Below are 20,664 nucleotides of genomic sequence, written 5' to 3' on the forward strand. Positions count from 1 at the left end.
TCCGCAGACAGTTCTGAGAAGTTCTCCAAATAGCAGACCTCTATCTCAAATAGCTGCTTTCATTTTATATTGACAAACAAATGACCCTTCTCTGCAACCACAACCGGAAGACCCATGTCTGCTTTTGCACATTCTATGTGTAACCGGTGGATTTCTGCCTATACTCTGCGTTGTGTTGTGGGTTTAGACAGGTGTGTGGGGTGCAGAAGAAAGGGGATGAAGCAGACGTCGCTGTCGTTCTGGGGGTTTATTGAACTCTGTTTGACACAATTAGAGGGGGGATAAACCACATGTGCTCAGGCCCTCTCGCTCTCTCTCTTCCCGCGTGTGCGGTACAACAAAGGGCAATGCACACGTTATTCGCGCTGAGCTTAATACAAAAAAAATGATATTAATAAAGTAAATTTATACAAATAAAGACATACCTGTTTGACACAATTAGAGGGGGGATAAACCACATGTGCTCAGGCCCTCTCGCTCTCTCTACACAAAGTAAAATAACAGATATTCATATTATATATGGACATGTCTTTAACCCCTATTCATATTATAGAATGAATTAACTGGTTATAACAAATAACTGATTTATTAACCCAAGGGACCCTGCCACTAGATCCTCACCTCTTCCCGCGTGTGCGGTACAACAAAGGGAAGAGGAAACGAAATTGGGACCCTTATAAAGGAGAAAAGACAGTGGGAGGGGCAATGCAGGACAAGAGCATCATGGGAAAAATTAAGGGATATTGTACCCATTAGGTTAAACAGGAAAAAGAAAACAGAATCTTGTATAATTATAAACAAAATTAAAATAACAACCTGTTACATATGCTCAGGACAAGCTTTTCGTCTAGCACATGCATCTTATATTTACCATATATTGAATAAAAATTCATCTCTTGTCTAGCTTAACATGGGTAAAGTCTAAAACCCCCTCCCCAGTCTCTTGCATCTGTTTCTTCAAGCATAGCAACCTTATTTTGCAGCCTAATTTCCTTAGTAACCATTGGACATCATGCTTGGTGGTAATTTTCCACTACATTCCCCCCTTTGATACAAAATCAGTCTTGTATCACACACTGACGTCGTCCTCGTCCGAGGAGTAAGGGTTCCCAGGAGCAGTCCATTCCAGCTGGGCATGGGAGGCAGCAGAACATGCTGTCTGCTGCTTCTTCCTCTGTGGTGGAACGTCCTGCATAAGCTGTACCATCTGATGATGTGACGCCCGAGGATGAAATTGAGCCATAGTAGAACAACATGGTATACAGCATGGAACAAATAAGCACACACAGATAAGCAATAAAACAATAGGGAGAGCAGAGAGGATAATCAAGGTCCACTCCCCAAACCATGCCTGAAACACATTCAGGGGCCATGGCCATTTGCCATTATCATGAGACTCCTGACTGTACAGCGCATGGGCTACCTCGTGCATTTTGGTGATGGCCTGTGACAAATTTCCGTTGTCCTCGTCATTTGGGGGAATGTACGTGCAGCAATGGTCTCCCACCATAGCGCAAACTCCTCCTTCCTTGGCTAGCAGTATGTCTAGGGCTAATCTATTTTGGGTGGTCATTAAACGGTCAGCCGTGAGTTCCTCTTTCACTGCAGTGAATGCAACAATGGAGGAAACGGTTGTTCCACTGAGTGAGGAATCAAAGTGCATACCAAACAATGACCAGAAACGTTTTGTTACATCACCGAGAAATTTGCAAATTGCCAATACGAATTCAGTTGAGGCATATGATACGTTTTTGTTCCTACACCCTTTATATCATCTCTGCTTTCCTTTAGATTCACATGATCATACATATACCCTACATAAGCAATAATAGAACACAAAATTACACAACCAATAATAATGCTTATAGCTGGGGCCCAATACCCCAATCTACGTCTCCAAATCATAGTCTTTCAGGAGGACTAAGATCTCTTGCAGTGCGACTGATGGACCCAGGAGGAGATACCGTCGACCTTCACGGCGTTAGGTGTAGAGAGAAGGACTTGGTATGGTCCCCGCCACCTCGGTTGATGCCAATGCTTCCGGCGCAAGTCCTTGATCAGGATCCACTCTCCTGGTCCTATGGTCTCTGGCTGATTTGGCTCCGGTCCGACCTGAACAGCCCTGATCTGGCTATGGATCATCTTCAAGGAAATCTGTAAACTAGACACATAGGGTAGTAAATCGCCATCAACAGTTTCTAACGTGAGCATGCCTCCCGGGTATGGGAGCGGCATTGGTCTCCCGGTGAGCACCTCAAATGGAGCTAACCCCATTCCACTATGTGTTCTTCCCCTCTGTCACACCCGACTGGACATCAAGGAGGGTGTGAGTGTCATGTAATACCCGTGAAGGCATGAGCGCCACTGGGGCATCAGTGTGTAAGGCTGCCCTCTTAGCCCACCAATCGGCCCAGAAGTTACCAATGCTGACCGGGTCAGAGCACCCCGTGTGAGCCTTACACTTAACCACAGCAATGGAGTGAGGCAGTTGGATGGCAGAAAGGAGGTCTCGGACTAACTCATGGTGCTGTATTGGTTTACCTGTGCTGGTGAGGAAGCCCCTCTGTTTCCAGAGGGCTCCATGGTCATGGCATACCCCGAATGCATACCTGGAATCTGTGAATATCGTGACATCCTCACCTGCGAACTGGCGGCAGGCCTGGGCTAGGGCGAACAGCTCTGCAGCCTGTGCTGACCAGGTGGACGGTAACTTACCTCCAGACAGCAATTGGCCCTCTGACGCAACCACAGCATAAGAGGTAGATGGGCTCCCATTAGGGAGCCTAAGGGAGCACCCATCCACAAAAATGAACTCAGAATTTGGCAATGGGTCTTCACCCAGGTCTGATCTAGGCTTAGCGAGGGATTGAGCAACCTCAACACAGTCATGAGGGGAGCCTTCCATTTCAGTGGGAAGAAGTGTGGCCGGGTTTATTGTGGAACACCTTTGGAGGGTCACATTGGACAGAGTAAGCAGGATGTTTTGGTAGTGAATCAGATGCGCAGTGGTAAGGTGAGATGTTTTAGCCTGCGTTATTAGGGCATACACAGCATGTGAGGTGTGCACCACAAGGGGATGCAATTGGACTAAATCTGCAGACATGAGGACTGCCTCCGCAGTGGCTGCCACAGCTCTGAGGCAGGCTGGCAGAGAGCTGGCCACTGTGTCCAGACGTTTGGAATAATACGCAATGGGGCGCAACCTGTCACCATGAATCTGGCCAAGGACGGCGGTCATGAAACCACGCCGTTCATCCACATACAATTGAAATGGCTTGGGAAAATTTGGTACTCCTAAAGCGTGCACATCGCATAGCGCTTGTTTAAGGTCAGAGAACGCCGTCTCAGCCTTAGTCGTCCAGTCCAGTCTGTCATTAGGTCTAAGTCCTTGTCCCCCATGCATAAGGTCTAGTAAAGGTTGGGATCTTTCAGCAAAATCCTGGATCCAGGGATGGCAGTAGCCGACCATTCCCATCCATTTCATCAATTGCCTTTTAGTATCTGGGATGGGGGCCTTGCGAATCCCTTCTACCCATTTTAGACCTAGGCGTCTGCCTAGGTGATTGAGGACATGTCCGAGATATTGAACCTCCTGTTTGACTAACTGCAGTTTTGCCTTTGAGGCTTTATGGCCATTTTGGGCTAGAAACAAAAACAGCGCTTTGGTATTGTAGGATCACGCAGGCCCCACAGACAGTATTTTATGGCCGCTGAGGGAGTGAGTCGACCATGCTAAGATCTACCTCCGTACCCACACGCAGAGGGGCCCCTCTCCAGGGAAGCTGAAGCCCGCATTCCAATGTTTATGGCCTTCAAACAAAGGACCCAAATAGTGTGGAGAGGGGGGGAAGATCCTGCATACCTCTGGAGTGGGACAAAGCTAAAATCATATGCCACCTATGTGTATTTGACTGTACAGTATATTGTCCTCACTATTATTTGGCATCATTACTGTAAACTTGGTGGATGTGTATGTGTCAGTCACAATTGTCTTTTATTCTTCTTATGAATGTCCCATTGTATCTTTGCCACTTGGACAATTATATACATATATATATATTATAGAATATGCACAGATAGGTAAACACTGGGGTTATCCAACCATGCGCTCACACCTCTCTCAGAGATTGGGGAATGAGTTTAAGTGGTGTAACCAAGTAGGTAGAAATGTTTGAGCGCATAGTTATTTATTTAATAGGAATATTAAATATCTAAGGAAAGCCCCCACCCCTCACCAAAGGGGGGAGGGGTAGAAAAGCGGTCGCTTATCTATACCTTACAGCCGTAAATCGGAGATTCGCGCTCTTTTTCTACCTCCCTTTGTCTGAGAGAGACTATGCAATGTATGTTAAAACTTGTGTACGGGACCCCTTTTTAATAGCCAGGTTTGCTCCATTTTATAATTTGTCAATGCATAATAATCAATATTGTTCTTTTACTGGAGTAAAGACAGTTACCCGAGCCATCCTTAATTAGGACACACCATATGCAATGGGGTACAGCTTCAGTAAAACTCACCTAAACTTGTCACAGCTGTGAGATATACCACCTAACCAGGTATTCTGTACAGTGATGGCAATAATAAGTATGCACCTCATAAAAGGAATTATAAATTAATCAATAAAAATTAGCTAAGGTTTGGATCGAAGGTGGAATATCATGTTTGGTATCGATGTCATCCTAAATTATGTCCGAATATGAATCCGGGGACGGATTATTACACAATTGAACCTATCCAAAGCTAAATTACTTAATTAAAATCAGCACAAAATTTGGCCAAAGACCACCATAAATCTATGGGGCCATTCGGGGAGCCTGCAACCGGCCCCTCGGATCCAGGTACCAATTCTCATTGGGTATGAGTCGGACCCTGGGTCATGAATATTCATGGAGCCCATGGGGCATAAAAGCCTCACACCCAGAGAAAGAACGAGGAGGAGAAAAGAAAAGATGAAGAAAACGCGAAGCCTCCAATCCAAGACTGCGGGAGAAACTACGCGCGGAGAAGATAAATCTACCATTGAAACTACGAAGCCTCTTCGCCGCGAGTTTCAACAAAAGACAAAGCTGATCCCCGCTGCAATCACGTAAACTCACCGTCAACTCTCTCATAGGCAACTAGTACCGGCTGATTTACACTGAAATCTGGGTTGCCTGTTTAGATCCTAGGCTTGCCGTTGCAGAACAGTATTTAATCAAAGCTGATCACTGTTTCCTACTGTAAATCCATTTTCCGTAATTTCGTTATTGTGTTTGTATGTATTATGTTATGTTTAATGTTTGTCCTGTTTTAGTGTAGTATTAGAATAAACGCATGCTGTTCACATTTTAAATCTCCCTCTCTGTGCTTACAATAAGTCACTTTATTGGTCTGAATCCCGTTACTGAGCTTTGAAGTCCCACTCGCGTCCTCAAGTATCGCGAGACTCTCTCTTTGGCCAAGAGCTGAGTCGCTAGGTTACAGAGAGAAGCTGACCCGGTGGACGGGCAGCTATCTTAGACTGAGTAGTGATACCAACGAATGAATTCCATTCACATTCTGGACTTAAATCATCCAGCTCTTTACCAAGTGGGACTAATATAAAGACTGTGATATCGGAACAACAACTCAAACCTAATATTCCATATTTAATTGTGTATGAATTCATAATCAATTCCCCTGAACATTGGTGGAAAACCACCCCCATTTGAGCTGTTAAATTCCTACAGTATCTTGTTCACAACTCTGCCTAGTGGTGGAACACAACAGCAGGTCATCTACATATTGAATTAGGGTGCTCCCACCCGGGGGCTTGAACCCCTCTAAGTTCTTTCCTAATTCTTGAGCATAAACGCTAGGTGACTCAGTGTACCCCTGGGGCATCACTGTCCACGTATAACGCTTGCCTCTAAAGGTGTGCACAAACCAGTACTGTGAGTCTGGGTGAACAGGGACAGAGAAAAATGCATTTGCTAGATCAATAACAGAAAACCACTGAGCCTGAGGTGGTATGGATGATAGGATAGTTACTGGATTAGGAACAATAGGTGCACGGGGATGTATGGCGTCATTCACCCCCCTCAGGTCCTGTACAAACCGCCAGGATCCATCTGCCTTCTTCACAGGTAGGATCGGAGAATTAACGGGGGAGTAGGGAATTTCCTTCAGAGCCCCTTTTTGTACCAGTTCTTGGTGCACCATGGTGATACCCTTCTCTGCCTCAGGTGAGAGTGGGTACTGAGCTTTTACTGGTCTGTGGTTGGACTTTGGCTGGACTTGCAGTGGTGCCGCGGTGCAGATTCTCCCAAAGTCATTCTTGCCACTTGCCCATAGGGTTTCTGGTATCTGGTATCTCAGACAGACACTCAGGTTCAGTTGGTGGGGCTGGTAGGTTCATGGTCTGGCGATGTTCTCCAGAGAGGAACGCTTCTCTCCTGACATCTACTGTGAGGGAGATGGTATGTCTTTGAATGGTTCCATCAGTAGTAATACTTCGGCCATCCTCGACTGGAATCCAGTCTTGTCTGTCTTCACAGTCTTTGATCCATGGGCCTAGGTCTTTCCATTGGTGGGCGTCAGTTTTTCCCAGTGACACATGGGGCATATGATGATCAAAGATCCATGTACTTTGATCTTGGTTGAGCTGGACAGACATGCCGGCCATGGACGCGCTTACATACAGAAACTTCATTAACACGGTCTCAGGGGGTTTCTGTTCTTCCAGGAAGAACATCATCCATTCCCTTATCTCATGGTCGCAGTGTGAACTATAGAGAGCCGTGCAATGGAGGATAGGGGGTTGTTCAAGTGAGTGTGGCACCTTGTCTCGACCAATGGTGTTATCAGTGAGGACCCATGCGGCGTAGCATGGCTTGCTTTCTTGGGAGACATACAATCCAAGTGGGGGAGAGGTCAGGTGGACTCCCCTCTCGTCCAAATCAATTTTGCATTGCAGTTTACATAGTAGGTCTCTGCCCAAAAGGTTAACTGGACAGTGGTTATTCAACAGGAAGGCGTGATGGACAGGACCGGACCTTGTGGCAATGGATAACGGAACAGTCTCTAACAAGGTGTGGGGTAGGCCAGAGGACCCCACAACTGTCACATGATTTCCAGAGTTAGGGACTCCAGGGAGGTCTGTGTCTTTCACTGTGGACTTGGTAGCTCCTGTGTCCACTAAGAAGACAACAGCATGATCGTTAATCTCGAGGGTTATCGTGGGGTCCTCCCTTGATGTCTCTGTGAGGGACAGGAACTGGCCGTTTCCTGGTCCCTCAGTCCCCTCGCCTCTTCATTGTGGGCCATCTGTACCTCACTGGGGTGGGGGCCCCTGACGGCTTCCTCCCCTCTGTGGAGGCGGCCACTGTTGACCATTATTCTGGGGACAATCCTTTCTCCAATGATCTTGTTTTCCACAGAGGAAACATCCCTCTTGGTCATCACCCCGGGGTTGGGTGCGGTGGAACTGTCTCCGGTCTCGACTGCTAAAGCCGCCTCTTTCTCTTGGGGTTCGGCCCCTTCTGTTGTTAGGTCCACCCCGGTGGTATTGGAGCTGGGCTTGGGCTAACTGGAGCTGGGCCTGTTGCAGAGTCGAGGTCCTGGCTTTCTGGTCCTGGGTTACCTCTTCTGCATGTATAGCGTGACGTTTTAGTTCTTGCCATTCCGCCTGACTCCATCCCAGGCATATGGTTTTCACCATCTGTTGGACCTTGGGTCAGCGACCCGCCACAAAGAGTGTCTTCATGGCGTTCCTCCTTGATTCGTCATTGTCAATCCCAGAGTGGTCTTTCATTAGCCCATCCAAACGTGCTTCCCACTAGGAGATGGTTTCTCCAGATCCTTGTTTTTCCTTTTGGATTTTGTTCCAGTCTGCAGTCTACTTATATTTTTCCTTAATTCTGGTTCCCAGTGCTGCCATGTCTGCAGTGAATGGATTAGCCCGAGTGTTCATGGCATTTCCTCCAAAATCAGTGTTCACTGCAGCCCAGTCACCTTTCAGCTTCCTCCGGAGAACTTGTTCCCATTCCCTTCCACTGGGTTGGTAATGTAGGAATTATTAGCTCAAATAAATTTTAATATTCTCCACCAATATGTTTGAATTAATTAAAGTTTAATTAATAATTATTTAATGCCGATTATTAATCAATTGTTATGCCGAATGGTCGGCTCCTCCAAACTCGATTGTGGTATCCCCGTGAGTCTGTTAATGTGAGACTTAAATGGGATTCACTAATTACCAGTATCACTTAGTAACCTGGGTTAGAAGGCTCGTCCACCGAGCTGCGTCACCAGGTAATGTAAACAATTGGTAGCGAAGCCCCCCTCACGGCCGATGAGAGAGAGTCTCGCGACGTTTCAGGCGAGTTTGAGGTTCAGAGCGTGTAGCAAGATCGCACAAAGGCAGGAACCTATTATGAGACACTCAATGACGGAGGCTAAAGTTGTGTAAAAGACATGCATTTATTCCTAGCTAACACTACAACTAACATAAGACAGACATTACACCTAACACAACAACAAACACGAAATAACGGAATAAAACAAACAATGTAATTATGAAAATGCAATGACCGGATTTAAATGAGTAACCTTAAATGGGAAATACTGTTCTGCAAAGCAAGCACAGTTTGTGGAAACACGACCCTAAAGTCTTATAGCAGGTTAACAGAACAGCTTAAGTTGTTAGAATGAAAGGAAGTTGGTTTACTTGGTTGAAGAGTGGGGGGGGGTCTTGGCAGTTGATGGCAGAGCTGCTGAGCCGATGGCACTCAGGAAGGCGCGGCGTTTGAAGCAGTGGAGTGGAGCCCCTTTGGATTCTCTCTCCTGGTGAAGCTTTGTCTTGGGTGCTGTTCTCTGTTCAGCTGGGCCTTCACCGGAGGGTTTCTGGTGGGCTTCTCGTCTCCCGGGATGATTGTCTTTTCTGTACGGCTGCTGGGTGTTCTCTGTGCTGCTGCTGGTTGTTCTCTGCGCTGCTTTGTTCTGAGGTCCAGGTTTTTATGGTCTAAAGTTCATGAATAGGGATGACCAGGAATTCGAATCCTGGCCCAATGGCTGGCCATCCATTTGGCGGGCTTTCGGAAGGGGGTCTGTATCAGTCCTTTTGGGATTTATGGCCCGCCTGATTCTACCTTTACTGATGATTTTCATTAAGCTGTTATAACTTTTGATACATCCACTTTTATGGTAATCACTGACCAGATTCTGAATCAGGGGTGATTAACAATCAGTTTGATACCAAACATGCCATACCAGCTTCACAGGTACATACCTCATACCATCTGCATTAATTGATTAAACAATTAATTATTTTATCTATGTGACTCATTCACATCAGTATGGGATACAGGTGTTTTGGGTTGCACCTCAAGAGATGTTACACTTTGTGCAGATATTACATCAAAATATTCATATTACAAACAGCACATCTTATCCATAGATAGGCGTGGCCGTTAGTTTGTGGTAATATCAATATAAGTTGCACATCTGGAAACAACATATTTTGTTTGGTGTGGCTTATGCCAATTCATCTTCTCCAGAATGGATAAAATACAGCTTAATTCAGTTCTTTTAACATAGCATGGTAGAAACAAAGAAACTTGGTAACCGTCCACCAAGATCAGATAAGGACCACAAAGGAATGTTGGAAGAGAAGGGGGGGGGGGTTTTAACAAAGCAGACTCTCTAAAAGTTAGGACTTTCCAGATTCTTCTGGTATACCATGAGAACATACATACAATGGTAGCTATACCTATCTATTTATTTAAATTTATACGTGCTCAAGTGTAAAGGGGTAAAATAGGTGATACTCCGTGAACATGGTTATAAGGGTGGCACACAAAACACTAAGATTGTCTAAGGACACATACAATCATAACCTATCTGTATATTGAGACTAGTAGTCCTGAGTAAATCAATATACAGGGTGTACAAAAGCCAAACTTAAATGAAATTTCCTTTAGGGTGTTCGTCTGTTGGGTGAGTGATATGTAAGGCAGAGTGCATGGGGAGGGGGTTGTGTGCCAAGTCGAGGGACCCCTGTCCGTGAAGTCCACTCTGCTTGTCTGTAGGTCCCTAAATCTTTGGGCAATAAAAGTTGGAGTGCTAGCCTCCCTGGTTATCTGTGTGTGTGTGTTTGTGTGTGTAACCCCCCTTTGGTGCCTCTCGTACCAGGCTCGGCCTTGTCTCAGGCCACCTGGAATTTAGGCCCTGTGATATGTGCATGTGTGATCCTACAGTAAATTCCATCCAATGCAAAGACTTCATCCCATAAACGGGCCCTTCCCACTTGGTTTGGGTCTGGCAGACTGTTGACCACCTCCTTCAGTTCACTTAGATCCCAGTTCCTCTGCACCTGTACCATCCTGTCGTCTCTGGGGTTTGGCACTTCCACCAAGAGGAACTGTCTTGGCACTCCAACAGTTGCCCTTTGCTCTTCAGTCAGAGGCTGTTGCATGCGTTGTTGAATACGCTCACTCCTTCGAGGAGGAGTGTCTTCTTCATCTTCTGCCGAATCTGCAGCTCTTGCGGCTTGTGCTGTTGAGTATGCAGGGGGCAGATCCTGTCTCGCTGGAGGTGGCAGGATTTCCTGAGCAGGGGGAGCTGGCGGCGCTGAAGGGAGGGGTGGGTAGATGCAGCTGTCTTCCGCTTTTTTTTTTTCTTTTTTTTTGCACGACAGATGCACTGCCTTCGCCTATATCTTCTTTCTCTTTTAACAACATATTCAGACTTTGTTGTGCTTGGACTGCCTTTCCTATTTTTTTCATGATTCCCTCATTCTTGCGTCTCTCAGCCTCTATTTCGATCTGTCTTGCCACATTTTCCCACATTTCCAAACATCTCTGAAAAGTCCTTTCCAGTTCTTTCCTCTACTGCTTCCCTACATGTTTTACCCCGTAGTAAACCCTTATTTCCCTTATCACGTTTACGCATTTCCCTTTCAAATGCTGTTTCACCTTCCGGATCATAAGCCGGATCAGGAGCCCAATTTGACTTGCTACTGCTATTTCCCATTTTGTCGCACCAGACTTTCAGTACTGATTTATTTATTTTTTTTCTTTTTTAAGATAGGTTACTTAACAAACATGCACAGAATATGTTAGACAAGCCAGTCTTCTTTGCATAAAGAAAAAAGCTAAAAAAAAAAAGAAGGTAAACTTGTTTTCTTTGCAGGGAAAGAATATATATATATATATTAAAATTGTCACACAGTAGAAAAGTTCTATTCCTGTGTTATTTTGCAAAGCAAGTTCTTCATTGCAACAATGCAGACTTTTACAAAAGACTTATAACAAAACAGTTATATTTGTATAATTTATGTATGCCAAATGCACATCCCAGTAACATAAATCTCAATTCGGGGTGCAGTTCTGATAATAGGGACAAAGCAGTCGTGGGGATAATCTACAGTACACGGAGGTCTTTGTCTCAGCCTCTCCGTTAAACTATATGTTTGCGGAACCTTTTACACCTTAATTTCTGCTTAATTTTTTTTTATACTTATGAGCACATTTATTTGATATTCTTGACTTGTCAGGTTTCTAATTTCACACTCGGCACACTCATCCAAACCACAAACCTTACACATTCATACCGTGCACGTTACATTCATACAATCTTATTTTATCTAGTCTGCAGACAAAACACATTTCACATCTCGCTGGACGTGATACAGGTATTTTACGACTCTCTCAGTCGAACCTGGATATTTTACGACTCTCCCAGTCGAAACTGGATATTTTACGACTCTCCCAGTCGAACCTGGATATTTTACGACTCTCCCAGTCGAACCTGGTTATTTTACGACTCTCCCAGTCGAACCTGGATATTTTACGACTCTCCCAGTCGAAACTGGATATTTTACGACTCTCCCAGTCGAACCTGGTTATTTTACGACTCTCCCAGTCGAACCTGGATATTTTACGACTCTCCCAGTCGAACCTGGTTATTTTACGACTCTCCCAGTTGAATCTTTAGAAAGATACCGCAACAATTTTCTATTCCACAAAATTTGTCCTACCTTTTAGTCCGGTCGGAGTGACGCGGGACCGCAGGCCTCAGGAACTGCGATGGGTCAGGCTAAAATTCTCTGTCCTCGACTCCAGACGGGTACCTCGTCGTCCTTCTAGGACTCGCGTCCTTCTGAAGGTCCTGGCAGTCCCCGTGCAACCGAATCCCGGACGAGCCCCCAAGTCTGTTATGGAAATTTGGAGGTAGGAAGGAACAGATGAGTCCAATGGTTTAGCTTGGTTTCATTTATTGAGATATCTTTCTATGCGAGCTCGGGGAGACTCTCCGCAGACAGTTCTGAGAAGTTCTCCAAATAGCAGACGCAGCTGCTTTCATTTTATATTGACAAACAAATGACCCTTCTCTGCAACCACAACCGGAAGACCCATGTCTGCTTTTGCACATTCTATGCTCAGGACAAGCTTTTCGTCTAGCACATGCATCTTATATTTACCATATATGGAATAAAAATTCATCTCTTGTCTAGCTTAACATGGGTAAAGTCTAAAACCCCCTCCCCAGTCTCTTACATCTGTTCTTCAAGCATAGCAACCTTATTTTGCAGCCTAACTTTCTTAGTAACCATTGGACATCATGCTTGGTGGTAATTTTCCACTACACAATCATGACCATGACTTTATCCAATACTCCGACATTAATTGTATATTGTTTACAAATGTACTGATTTTTAATCAATTTGTAACAATAAAACGGTGCAGAAAATGACCGAACTATTACAACTACCATGGCAGCTCTTGCGTTATTGGAAGACAGCTTATGGAAAAATTAGATAGAGAGCGCATATTCAGGGATCATAGTGATTTCTTGGCCCATGATGATGACTGGCTTCTAAGTCGATTCATATCTCCAAGAGCAATCCTTTTGGAGTTGTGTGCTGAACTGGGGCCAGTATTACAAAGACAGAGGATGAGAAATTGCGCTATACCTGTTCCTTTACAAGTTCTGTCCACTCGCGGGTTCTTAGCCACAGGTGCTTTTCAGCGAGAACTTGCGGACCGATCGGGTATTTCTCAGTCAACACCAAGTCGCGCCATGGGACGGCATAATCCTCTTGTCACCCAGATACAGTGGTACCTCAGAACTGGAATTTAATCTGTTCAGAACTAGATTTTCCCCATAAGCAATAATGGAAAACCAATTAATTGATTCCCGGCCCCAAAAAATTACACCTAAATATGTTTTTTTTTAGCATTTAAATACAAAATGAACAGGATAAAACAAGAAGAGCATATACTGTACTAAACATATCTAAGCACATTTATCAAAACAGCAATTTGTAAAGTAAGAAAATAAATGTATCCAAACAATGTGTCCTGCCCTGATTGTCCGCTCCTTCGTTGTGCTACGCCCCCTCGTTAACCTCGTGTGGAATCCCTGTGTGATCAGCTGTTTCTGGTTGTTGTCATTAGTCCTCTTTATTTCAATTTGTTTCCCCAGACCGGTCATTGTATTGTCCGTCTGCGTTTTACCTGCCTTACATGTAATTAAACCCCGTATTCCCCAATACCCTGACGTCTGCGCCTTTGTCTCCATTCCGTCCCTGCTCGGTACGACAATATTATTATAATTAAATGTATTAATGGTTTATTATTAATATTAAAATAATGAATAAGAAATCTTTATTTTTAAATGTATTTTATTATATAATAATTACTGTTACTGTCTATCATTGTCTAAATGTATTTTTACTGTCTAAATACACTCACCTAAAGGATTATTAGGAACACCATACTAATACGGTGTTTGACCCCCTTTCGCCTTCAGAACTGCCTTAATTCTATGTGGCATTGATTCAACAAGGTGCTGAAAGCATTCTTTAGAAATGTTGGCCCATATTGATAGGATAGCATCTTGCAGTTGATGGAGATTTGTGGGATGCACATCCAGGGCACGAAGCTCCCGTTCCACCACATCCCAAAGATGCTCTATTGGGTTGAGATCTGGTGACTGTGGGGGGCATTTTAGTACAGTGAACTCATTGTCATGTTCAAGAAACCAATTTGAAATGATTCGAGCTTTGTGACATGGTGCATTATCCTGCTGGAAGTAGCCATCAGAGGATGGGTACATGGTGGTCATAAAGGGATGGACATGGTCAGAAACAATGCTCAGGTAGGCCGTGGCATTTAAACGATGCCCAATTGGCACTAAGGGGCCTAAAGTGTGCCAAGAAAACATCCCCCACACCATTACACCACCACCACCAGCCTGCACAGTGGTAACAAGGCATGATGGATCCATGTTCTCATTCTGTTTACGCCAAATTCTGACTCTACCATTTGAATGTCTCAACAGAAATCGAGACTCATCAGACCAGGCAACATTTTTCCAGTCTTCAACTGTCCAATTTTGGTGAGCTCGTGCAAATTGTAGCCTCTTTTTCCTATTTGTAGTGGAGATGAGTGGTACCCGGTGGGGTCTTCTGCTGTTGTAGCCCATCCGCCTCAAGGTTGTGCGTGTTGTGGCTTCACAAATGCTTTGCTGCATACCTCGGTTGTAACGAGTGGTTATTTCAGTCAAAGTTGCTCTTCTATCAGCTTGAATCAGTCGGCCCATTCTCCTCTGACCTCTAGCATCAACAAGGCATTTTCGCCCACAGGACTGCCGCATACTGGATGTTTTTCCCTTTGCACACCATTCTTTGTAAACACTAGAAATGGTTGTGCATGAAAATCCCAGAAACTGAGCAGATTGTGAAATACTCAGACCGGCCCGTCTGGCACCAACAACCATGCCACGCTCAAAATTGCTTAAATCACCTTTCTTTCCCTTTCTGACATTCAGTTTGGAGTTCAGGAGATTGCCTTGACCAGGACCACACCCCTAAATGCATTGAAGCAACTGCCATGTGATTGGTTGATTAGATAATTGCATTAATGAGAAATTGAACAGGTGTTCCTAATAATCCTTTAGGTGAGTGTATAATGTTAGGAAGGCTAACTTCAATTGTATGAGATTAAAACTAGAAACTGTGAACTGGATGGAGTTAAATAACGAAACTGTTGAAGAGGCATGGGAATTTTTTAAAAGCACATTATTGCAAGTGCAAGAGGACTTCATAACTGTTTCCAGTAAGAATAAATCTAGGAAATTGCAACCTAGGTGGTTTACTAGGGAAATAAAGTATAAAGTAAGGAGGAAAAGAGCTTTGTTCCAGAAATGGAAAATAACTGATGATGACAGAATAAAGCAAGAGTATCTAAATCTACAGGCTGAGTTAAAAAATTACATTAGACGAGCTAAAAGGAATGTCGAAAGGAAGATCACATTGGAGGCTAAGAATGACGTTAAAAGTTTCTTCCAGTATTTTAACTCTAAAAGAGCTCTAAAAGCTGAAATTATTAATCTGCAGGATAGTAAGGGTCTTATAATTGAAAACGACATTGATATAGTAAATGAGTTCAATGATAGTTTTGCACGGGTATTCACTGTTGAGGACACTAGTAACTTACCAGTTCTTATTACTAATCCAGCATCGTCTATAACTAATATATATATAACTGAAGCTGATGTTTTGCAAAGCCTAGCTAAGCTCAAAATAAATAAATCTCAGGACCCTGATGGCATCTTACCTATAGTGTTAAAAGAGATGAGGGATATTATTTGCCGACCCTTAACTTTACTGTTTCAAAAATTCTTATCTGAAGGTGTGGTACCTTCTGATTGGAAGCATGCAAACAAATCTGTTGGAGTTTTTTGAGGAAGCTACTCGGGAAGTTGATGATAAGAAGGCCTATGATGTCATCTACTTAGATTTCCAAAAGGCTTTTGATGTTGTCCCCCACAAGAGGCTCTTACTTAAACTCAAAGCAACAGGTATTTTAGGAACTGTAGCAACCTGGATTGATAACTGCTTAACAGATAGGAAGCAGCGAGTAGTTATAAGAGGCACAATGTCATAGTGGGGTACCGCAGGGTAAAATTTTAGGACCACTATTGTTCCTAATTTACATAAATGATATAGACACCAATATATACAGTAAACTGGTGAAATTTGCAGATGGCACCGAGGTGGGTGGTGTAGCAGATACTGAACTAGCGGCTCAGCAGCTACAGCGGGATCTTAATTTAATTAGTGACTGGGCCGATACCTGGCAGATGAAATTTAACATAGACAAATGTAAGGTACTCCATGTAGGGAGCAGAAATATAAAGTACAGGTATTTTATGGGACCTACTGAAATAAAGGTAGCTGATTATGAGAAAGACCTTGGTGTGTATGTTGATGCTTCCATGTCTCATTCTCGCCAGTGCGGGGAAGCAATAAAAAAGGCCAATAGGATGTTGGGGTATATCTCCAGGTGTGTGGAGTTTAAGTCAAGGGAGGTAATGCTAAGATTATACAATTCCTTGGTGAGACCTCACCTAGAATATTGTGTGCAGCTTTGGTCACCATATCTTAAAAAGGACATTGCGGCCTTAGAAAAGGTGCAGCGTAGGGCCACAAGAATGATTCCTGGTCTTAGAGGAATGTCATAAGTTAAGTTCTCCCCAAGTGAGCTCGATGGGCCGAATGGCCTCCTCTCGTTTGTATAGTTCTTATGTTCTTATGGAACAGTACAAGGTGGAGTCGTACAATGTCTGGCGCATAGTCAGAGAGGCGAAACGCAGGTACCGAGAACAGGTGGAGTCCCACTTCCAGCTTAACGACCCACTTGTGTCACAGTCTGCGCACCATTACAGACTTTAAAGTTAAAAACTCCACTGCTGTGAGTGCTGTCTCCGCTGTCCACCAACAGCCTGCCAACGCAGCGCGGGGACACCAGGGGTGAACTCCCAGTGTTTGTGACGCCACGCGACGTGCACGTGGCTCTGCAGCAAGTAAACACCAGGAAAGCTGTGTGACCGGATGGCATCTCCGGATGTGTACTGCGGAGCTGTGCTAACCAGCTAGCTGATGTGTTCGCTGTAGTCAGGGGCGGATTAACACACAGGCTAGATATGGCTTAAGCCTAGGGGCCCCACGTGTGCCAGCCTGCAAGGGGGCCCCCATTGGCACGGAGGGGGGCACGGTTCGGGGGCCCACAGACTACTGTAGCCTAGGGGCCTCTGTACACCTTAATCCGCCCCTGGCTGTAGTATATGGATCTGTTTCTTTAAGTGGATTCACTCCGGTAGTCATTGGTTTATCCTTATTGGTGATCTGCCATGCGCATGGATACTTTTAAGTTGTAACAAGTAAAAAGCGTGAATAATGGTTCACGAGTTCACCTGCCGCAACTGTGTGCGTTTTTTCTTAATATAAATATAATGTTGTGCAAATACACAACAAATTGGCGACGAGTAATTCAAACCTAAAACAACGATACAGAACAGGACGTTAACTGGAGTGAAGGAGAGACAAGAAAACAATAACGGCATTACTAGAGGGAAAGCGGAAACTAGCAAAAGACCCGTGAGTATCCGTGCATAGCATACAGTGAAACTACGCATAGACAGCAGCTAAAACAGGGGATGTCGAGTCTGAAATGGCTTTCGTCGGGAAAGTAGATGAGTTTGATAGCGCCAGTGAAGACCGGGAATCTTATATTGGAAGAGTTGAGCTGTACTGTGAAGCTAATGATGTGGAGGAAGAAAAAAAAGTTTATGTACTCCTCAGTCTGATGGGAGCAAAAACACATCATTTACTTCGAAATCTCGTGAGCCCGGACAAACCGTCCAGTAAGACATTTGAGGACATTAAAAATACATTAAAAAACCACTTGAGACCTAAGCCTCTAGTGATAGCGGAAAGATTCTGATTTCATAAGAGGAATCAGTCAAAATAAGAAAGCATATCTGAATATATGGCTGAGTTACGCCGACTCTCCCAGTATTGTGAATTCAAAGATGGACTTGTTGATGCATTAAGGGACAGACTAGTATGTGGCATGTATTGTTCAAGCACAGAAAAGTGATTACTGTCTGAAAAAGAATTGGATTTAGACAAAGCATTAGCAATAGCTATCTCAATGGAAACTGCAGCTAAGGATGCTATAGAGCTACAGAAGAAAAATACAGACTATGAGATGCATAAAATGTCCTTAATTAATTGGAAAAAGAGGAAATGCCACCGATATCATCTCATGATGCAAATGACTCTTGGTTTAAAGTAAAGACCTGCAGAAAGTGTAACAAGCAAGGCCACATAGAAAGAGTGTGGAGAACAGATGAAAAGCACATACAGACAACACAAATACTGATGAAAATGACCTATCACGTCTAGAGTTGCATAACATGACGGAAACGGACCGGAAAATAATATGGATAACAATAGAGGTGTCTGGTGTAAAACTGAAAATGGAGCTGGATACAGGTTCAGCTTTGTCTGTAATTTCCGAAGTCGACTACAACAGACTGTTTTCCAAGACACCCTTAGAAAAGACCTCAGTGATGTTGAAAACATACACCGGTGAGAACATAAGAACATAAGAACATAAGAACATAAGAAATTTACAAACGAGAGGAGGCCATTCGGCCCATCAAGCTCGTTTGGGGAGAACTTAACTAATAGCTCACCTAAAGACAAACTTAAGGTAAATGTGACCTATGGTGACAAAACACACCAGTTAGAGCTCTATGTGCTGAAAACAGCTGGACCAGCTCTTCTTGGACGTGAGTGGTTAAGAAGAATTCAGCTTGATTGGCATGCAATCAAAGCACTCAACAAAGAAGCTGGCCTCAAGAGCTCCAGTATCAGCTCTGATCAAAAATTGTCGCAGCTTTTACAGGCTAATGCACAGGTGTTTGAGAAAGGCATTGGTAAACTTAATCACATAAAGGCTAAAATTGAATTGGATTAAAAGGCAATACCTAAATTCCACAAAGCACGCCCAGTGCCGTACGCACTGCGTCCAAAGATAGATGCTGAACTGCAGAGCTTAGAGACATCCGGCATTCTCTCAAAGATTGACTGGAGTGACTGGGCTACCCCCATTGTCCCAGTGATTAAGAAAGGCAAAAGTGGAGGTGTGCGCATATGTGGAGATTTTAAGGTGAGCATCAACCCGGGCAGCGCACAATGCAGTACCCCCTGCCACGAATCGAAGACATCTTCTCATCTTTAGCTGGAGGGGAGAAGTTTTCTAAGATTGATTTGTCACAGGCCTATCTCCAAATGGAGGTGGAGGAGTCAAGTAGGAAGTTCCTGACCATCAACACACAATAAGGGTCAATACAATCGCTTAGTGTTTGGCGTTGCATCGGCTCCAGCTATTTGGCAGAGAGCAATGGATAAGGTGCTCCAGGGTATACCTCAAACACAATGCTACCTTGACAACATAATCGTGACAGGAAAAGATGACACTGATCACCTTCAAAACCTCAGCATGGTGCTCACCAGGCTAAATGAGTACGGCTTACGTGCAAAGAGAGACAAATGTGAGTTCTTCAAAGAAGAAATCTCATATTGTGGATATATCATCGACAAACATGGCTTACACAAATCTCAAGAGAAAATTGAGGCAGTGCTAAAGGCACCTAAACCAGAAAATGTGTCTCAGCTGAGATCATATCTAGGTCTGGTAAACTATTACCATAAGTTCCTCCCAAATTTTGCCTCAGTGCTGTATCCACTGAACGCACTGTTGCAGATAGGAACCAAATGGCATTGGTCAGACAAATGTGAAAAAGCATTTACAGAAACAAAAAGATTAATAACATCTGATGAACTACTTACCCACTATGATCCATCACGGCCTATTCGACTGGCATGCGATGCATCCCCGTATGGCATCGGCGCTGTCTTGTCACATACTATGGTTGACGGATCTGAGCGTCCAATTGCATTTGTTTCAAGGTCTCTGACAAGTGCAGAACGCAATTATGCACAGATAGACAGAGAGGCCCTTAGTCTTGTGTGAGGCATAAAGAAGTTTCATCACTACCTTTATGGCCAAAGGTTTACTTTAGTGACAGACCATCAGCCCCTTGTATCTATTTTTAGTCCTCAGAAAGGAATTCCTGTCATGTCAGCCACCCGATTACAACGTTGGGCACTGTTCTTAGGAGCCCATTCTTATCACATCAAGTTCAAGGGGACTAAGCAACATTGTAATGCTGATGGTTTGTCACGCCTTCCACTGTCAACAACTGAGGAAATAAAACCCTCATATCAGTATCCAGCAGAAGTGTATCATACTAGTGGACCAACTGCCAGTAACAAATGCTATGATACAGAGAGAAACACGAAATGACTCATCACTGTCAAAAGTTTATGACGTCACTTCTACAAGGATGGCCAGCCCATGGGAATCCCAATTTTTCTACGAGACGTGAACAGCTGTCAGTTTGTCAGGGAACTCTGATGTGTGGCTCACATGTGGTAGAGCCTTCAAAGCTTTGTACCAGAGTGTTAGAGAGCCTACACGAGGGCCACCTGGGCACTGTAAAAATGAAAAGCCTAGCCCGAAGCTACTTATGGTGGCCAGGAATAGATAAACAAATTGAGGACATAACCAAAACATGTACAGGATGCTATAACATTCAGAATGCACCCCCACAGGCACCCCTACATCCATGGGAGTGGCCATCTGCACCCTGGAAAAGACTGCATAGTGATTTTGCTGGGCCATTCATGAACTCCATGTTCTTAATAGCTGTGGATGCCCACTCAAAATGGCCAGAGGTCATACCAATGAAATCCACAACCACAGAAAAAAACATTCCAGTTTTGAGGA

General features: G+C 44.2%; 1 long non-coding RNA gene across 2 annotated transcripts; it reads right to left on the reverse strand.

Moving 5' to 3' along the window:
• Positions 1 to 232: 232 nt before the first annotated feature.
• Positions 233 to 19,968, reverse strand: LOC140592556 (uncharacterized). 2 transcript variants are annotated; one of them, XR_011992884.1, is made up of 3 exons: positions 19,665 to 19,968; positions 11,997 to 12,170; positions 233 to 2,161 (listed from the first exon to the last, which is right to left on the reverse strand). It is a non-coding gene; the product is annotated as an uncharacterized lncRNA (long non-coding RNA). The 2 variants fall into 2 exon arrangements; XR_011992883.1 differs by lacking the exon at positions 19,665 to 19,968 and having other exon boundaries at positions 11,997 to 12,454.
• Between the last annotated feature and the right edge of the window lie 696 nt (positions 19,969 to 20,664).

Source organism: Paramormyrops kingsleyae, chromosome 1 (genome assembly GCF_048594095.1).
Source record: "Paramormyrops kingsleyae isolate MSU_618 chromosome 1, PKINGS_0.4, whole genome shotgun sequence".
Classification (NCBI taxonomy): domain Eukaryota; kingdom Metazoa; phylum Chordata; class Actinopteri; order Osteoglossiformes; family Mormyridae; genus Paramormyrops; species Paramormyrops kingsleyae.